The sequence below is a fragment of the Crocuta crocuta genome, unplaced genomic scaffold (assembly GCF_008692635.1).
Source record: "Crocuta crocuta isolate KB4526 unplaced genomic scaffold, BGI_CrCroc_1.0 scaffold282, whole genome shotgun sequence".
NCBI classification, from domain to species: domain Eukaryota; kingdom Metazoa; phylum Chordata; class Mammalia; order Carnivora; family Hyaenidae; genus Crocuta; species Crocuta crocuta.
This window is the reverse complement of record NW_027529174.1, coordinates 957210-962582: the sequence shown is the minus strand read 5'-3', so window position 1 is coordinate 962582 and position 5373 is coordinate 957210. Positions and strand designations below refer to the sequence as shown.

General features: G+C 36.8%; 1 pseudogene; it reads right to left on the bottom strand.

Annotated features, from left to right (window-relative positions):
• Window positions 1-1455: 1455 nt before the first annotated feature.
• LOC144226317 (bifunctional methylenetetrahydrofolate dehydrogenase/cyclohydrolase, mitochondrial pseudogene) lies at window positions 1456-2500 on the bottom strand (annotated as a pseudogene).
• Between the last annotated feature and the right edge of the window lie 2873 nt (window positions 2501-5373).

Below are 5373 nucleotides of genomic sequence, written 5' to 3'. Positions count from 1 at the left end.
TTACACTTAAATTGTGTGTGCCGGTCTTAGCATACCTCATGCTGTTCCACATTTCTACACATTTGTTCACTTTTTTCCTTTTGCCTTGAATGTTCCTCCTACTTTTCTTCACATGGATATTCTTATCCTTCTTTCAGAACTTAACTCAGGCATTATAATTTCTAGGAAGCCTATACTTAATCTCCAAACTGGATCGGTTTCCCCTTTCTTTGCATTCTCTTAGTACCCAGAGTCTCTCTGAGTGCCCTGAGTAGTCCCTTCCCTCAGCAAATTTCTACTATGTGTATGTGTTGTCTTTACCTCTAACTATTAAGTGTCTCAAGTACAGCGATATTACTTATATTTTTAGGCTAGTGTCCAGCATAGTGCCTGGTCCATGGCAGGCACTCAGAAAATAATTTGTTTCTAAACTAACCAACTGTATCTTTTTTCCTCCACATCAATCAGAAGTATTTTATTAAAAAAAAAACAGTGAAACAAACATAAAAAAGCCTTTTTATCCGAAAGTCTGATTAAATTCAATATTAACTCAAGTTCTCAAAAACCCATCTGGGAAAGCCAACAGGTACATCAGAGAAAATCAGGCATCTACTGATAATGTCTTCAGTGGAAAAGTAAGTTGTCAACTTATACAAGCTATCCTAATGATTATCAAACCCGAGTTTTGTTTTTTCAGAAATAGGTTTCAAGATATACCAAGGAAACCATACAGACACCCCTAACAGTACAAAAATATAACAATGAAGTTTAAGGATATAGGAAAAGCCAAATATGATAGTACACACAAATAATCTATAAAATAATCCTTTCAATCCTAGAAAATAATGGGGAAACCTCATGAATATAACGCACATAAAATGAGGACTAACAGCACATGGAACAATCTGAAACATTTTCCCAATGACCAAGTCATGAAATGACAGCTCAGGACACCATTAACATGTAATTTTTACATACAATATGTATTTAAATTAGAGTAATTTTTTCTACTCAATTACCATTTATTCCTTTTTACCTTTTCCCTAATTTTCTCTAGCAACACTTTTACTTTGGTTTGACCAATTAAACTCAAAAGGTTTAGAACCTAAAGTGAGTATCAACTCTAATTGGAATAGAACTTAGGGAATGTAATCCTAGAAAAGGCAAATTTTAACTGAAGTGGCTTGACAAAATTAAGCACCATTCTCAGTGTGACAATGCCCTCCATGTTAATCACTAGGTTAATGGCTTTTCTTGGCTGGATCACATGACCCAGCATGATACTGGCTTACTCTGTGGTTAGGTGCTGCAGAGCTATGTGCACAGATGCCCACCCATTTAAGCTTTTAATAAATATAAAGCATCATTTTAAACCATTTCAGTAAAAGAAATTTAAAAAAATATTGCATATTTCTATTGGCCTTCTTTGCCTCTTGAACTGGCTTGGAATGTGGTTCATGACAGAAGACACAACAGTTAATTAGTTGCTACTTTACACCACTTAGGCTTCAACACTTCCTGCTCTTCAAACTTCAGCACTCTTTTTGTGCCGACAATGGTATTCTTCATTAGCTTTGCCATTGTCATGGAACCAACACCTGCAGAGACTGGAGTGATATAACTGGCTTTCTTTTTGACTCCTTCAAAATCCATATCTCCAGCCAGCTTGAGTTTAACAGTTAATGGATCTTAAACTCTATTCCTACATTGATGACTACTGCTCCCTTCTTGATCATATCTGCTGTGCTCAGATTTGAAATGCTGCAGCAGAGACCAGTATGTCTGCAAGAACTGTATGTTTCTTCAGTTGTGCTTTGGTAGTATTCAGGAGATATTGTAACAGTGGTATCACCTCCAGGGTGTTCATCACCTCCCTATCTGTGTGTAGTAGCATTGCAATGAGCATTCCAACATTTTTTGACCTCCCAGCCACAACCACATTCTTTCCTAGGGTTGGAATGCCAGTTTGCTTAATTATTTCCCAGACATCCCATGGGGTAGCTGATAATATAGAATATTGGTCCAAACACATTTGCCCTACATTAATTATATGAAAGCCATCAGCATCTGTATCTGGAGAAACAGCACTGCAGATCTTTCTTCCATCAGTGTGCTCTGGAAGAGGGTACTGAACGAGGAGGCCATCTATGCTACCATCATTATTTAGTTTGTTGATTTAATTCAACACTTCTTCCTCTGATACTGAGGCTGGTTTCACGATTGTCTCACTGTTGATTGCCACTCCTGCAGCTGCCCTTGTTTTGTTAAGGACATAGGAGGGGCTTGCAGGGTTCTCACCAATCAGAACCATGCTCGAGTGTGGCCACTTATTGCCCCATGCCGTCCATTCTTCCAACTCCTGCCATACTTTCTGCTTGATTTGGATAAGTTTCCTTCCAGAAGTGACAACCACTTCATTTCAAGCTACAGAAAGACTGAAGGGTTGATGGCAGAGGTGGTGGCTCTGCATGGGCTGGAGCAGCCAGGTGGCCAAGGTGGACACAAGGGAAGCAGCACTCATCACCATCCCCAGTGTCAGCTCCAGGCTAAATATATCATTTTACTCATGTTGTTAATCTGTGTTAACTACTCAAACCATCCTAAACATTTTGCTAGTATCTATGCCTGTAGTTTATTTTAATTTTCCACGTTGAGATACTTCATGTAAACATTATAAATTTAAAATAGTTTTGACATCAGCACTCTTTTTATAGTCTCAACCTTACATTTATAGTGTGCGTGAGTTTATATGGCGAGACTAATGGGTCCTATTTCAAACATTAAAACATTTTATGTTTGCTTTATTAGTAGGGCATTGCCCAGTGGATTCTTAAAGGTTGACCAATGGCACACTGAGAGTAGCTTCAGATGTGGGATGTTTAGAATATCCTGTTAAAGGGCAGTTGCTGAGATCAAGGCTAAACAATGTAGCTTCTGGAATGTGTATATCATCCATATCCTATAAAGCTGGTTTTGGAGAAGTGAAACATTAGACATTTTAATCAATATTTCTTAGAGTAAATCTCTGAAGAGGTGACAGCAAGTGAGAACCCATCTTCTGGCAAAAGTGAAAGGAAAGTGAATCATTTTTTTTTTCAAAGGAAGTAGTATGTGGAAAATGCTTTTCAACTGTAAAGTGGTGCACAATTGCTAACTCTTGAAATCACTGTGATTGTTATTAGGGCCAGTTTGAAAGTCAATTGCCTGTCTCAGCTCAGTCAACCTGTGAGGTTAGCCATATTGTCCCGTGACTCAAGACAAGCAAATTCCGTATGCCATTTGTAATGGACTCTATTAGTAGCTATAGTTTCCAGCTAACAGATTACTTTTTTTCTTATCTCTCCCCTCCCCTCCCCTTTTATAAACACACTCCACCTCTGGACATAAGTATCATTTAGGCCTGGCCAAGGTTAATTCTCCATTTTTCTGGTCAGAATAATTTATTTGGGGGATTCAAGCAGAATTAATCATAATCCTTCCTTGGGATGTACATATGGATATTGGAGAGAGACATTCTCTTTTCTATGGGTTTTTGAGATGGGGCACTATAGGTTTTGATGGAATTTTTGATGAGTAAACTTCTTTGGATGCATTGAGGAAATCCATGGGTAATTTTGTAATGATAGAATTAGAAAAATACACAGAGAAATTTAAAGTTGAGAGATGGAGCAGGTGATAGAGCACTAATAACATAATTTGCATTACTTAATCCAATTGTGTCTGAATCTAACAATCTGAATTTATCAGTTTCATGGATTAATTAATCCTTTTTGTGTTTATACTATTTTTAGTTGGTTTTCCTTCCCATGCACTGAAAGTCTATGACAATTATACCACTCTTATCTAGGAGATTTCAACCACCAATCCCTGTGACCTCATTTTTCCCCCTAGTCCTTATTCTACTTTCTAATTGCATGAAGGTTTGGTGGACCAACATGATGATATAAGGACACTGAATTAGATTACCTGAATCTTGGCCCTTCTATTTACTAGATATGTAATCTTGGGCAAGTTACTCAGCCTCTGTAATGTTATTTCTATATCAGTAAAATGAGATAGTTGATTATATCCACTTTTGGTAAGGATTAAATGAGTTAATGCACGTGAAGTGTCCAAAAAAAGCGCCTGATGCCTGGCACTGGTTCAGTTCAGCAGCAGTTAGCTATTTTAATATTATATTCTAAAAAATATAAGAAAAGATAATAGATATATTCTAAAAGATATAATTGACCTCATTATTTTCTACTTGACTCAAGGCTATTGCTTAACTATTCTTTTCCTTTTCTTGACTATGATTTCTATTCTACTTCTTGTGATGCTATTTCAGCCCACCATCCTTCTCATAAAACCCTTAATGAGAAGGGCTCTTGCTAGGTTTACCCAACCCCTGTGAGCACAATCAGGGCAGCATTCAACAAATATTAATGGTTAAGAAATTGGTTGAATGCTGAGAACAAACTGAGGACTGATGGGTGTGGGGGGGGAGAGGGAAGATGGGCACTTCCTTTGTCACTGTTAGATGGGTTCATGTTCACAACAGTCAGAACTTAGTAATAGCTACCATTTCTTCTATGCCCAAAACGCTACTGATTACTTTATAATAACAGATAATTTCATATTCACAGCAAGCCTATTTTAAAGAAGAGGAAACTGAATCTTAAAAAGTTAAATAACTTGAATGAAGTCTTATAACTATTTTGTGTTGTAACTTGGAGTCACATGCAAGTCTATAAAGCTCAACTATAATGCACAGCCTATAAGAAATAATTCAGAATAACCTCATTCAAGATACGAAACTTATGGACAATTGAAAAGTCAGGAAGGGCCAGCTTGAGGTTTTATAGGAACATCAGGATAAAAGGGAGCAGGGAGAGAAAGAGAGCAGGATGTGTGTATGTATGTTAGTATATGTATGTGTATATAAACCTATATTAAAACACAAATCCCACATATATGTATGTATGTAAGAATTGTGAACTTGAATTATTGAGTTGTAAACTATCCCCATATCTCAAAATTGAAGTGATTATCATTGTACCTTCTACCAATTGTGTTTTAAAGCCAGCTAGCTTTTGTTCCAGGAAAGGATGCCGTGGGATTTGCTTTGTGTAAGTCATGTTCTATTCAAGCCTCAAGCATGCATTGGTGAATATAATGAATACCAACATTTTGATGGACAATATTCCCCAAACATTATGCCCTAGGATTACAGTTCTTCAACTAAAATCATTGGAAAAGGTCAAAAAGCTTGCTTTATTATACATTATTTACAATAGAAAATTTATTAAATTTCTTTCCTAAAAGCTCTTTGATAGAGCTCTTTGCCATCATCATGTTTTCCTTCGTTTTTTTCTCCTTTGCAAAGGTTGACTTGGCAAAAACTTTATTTCACTT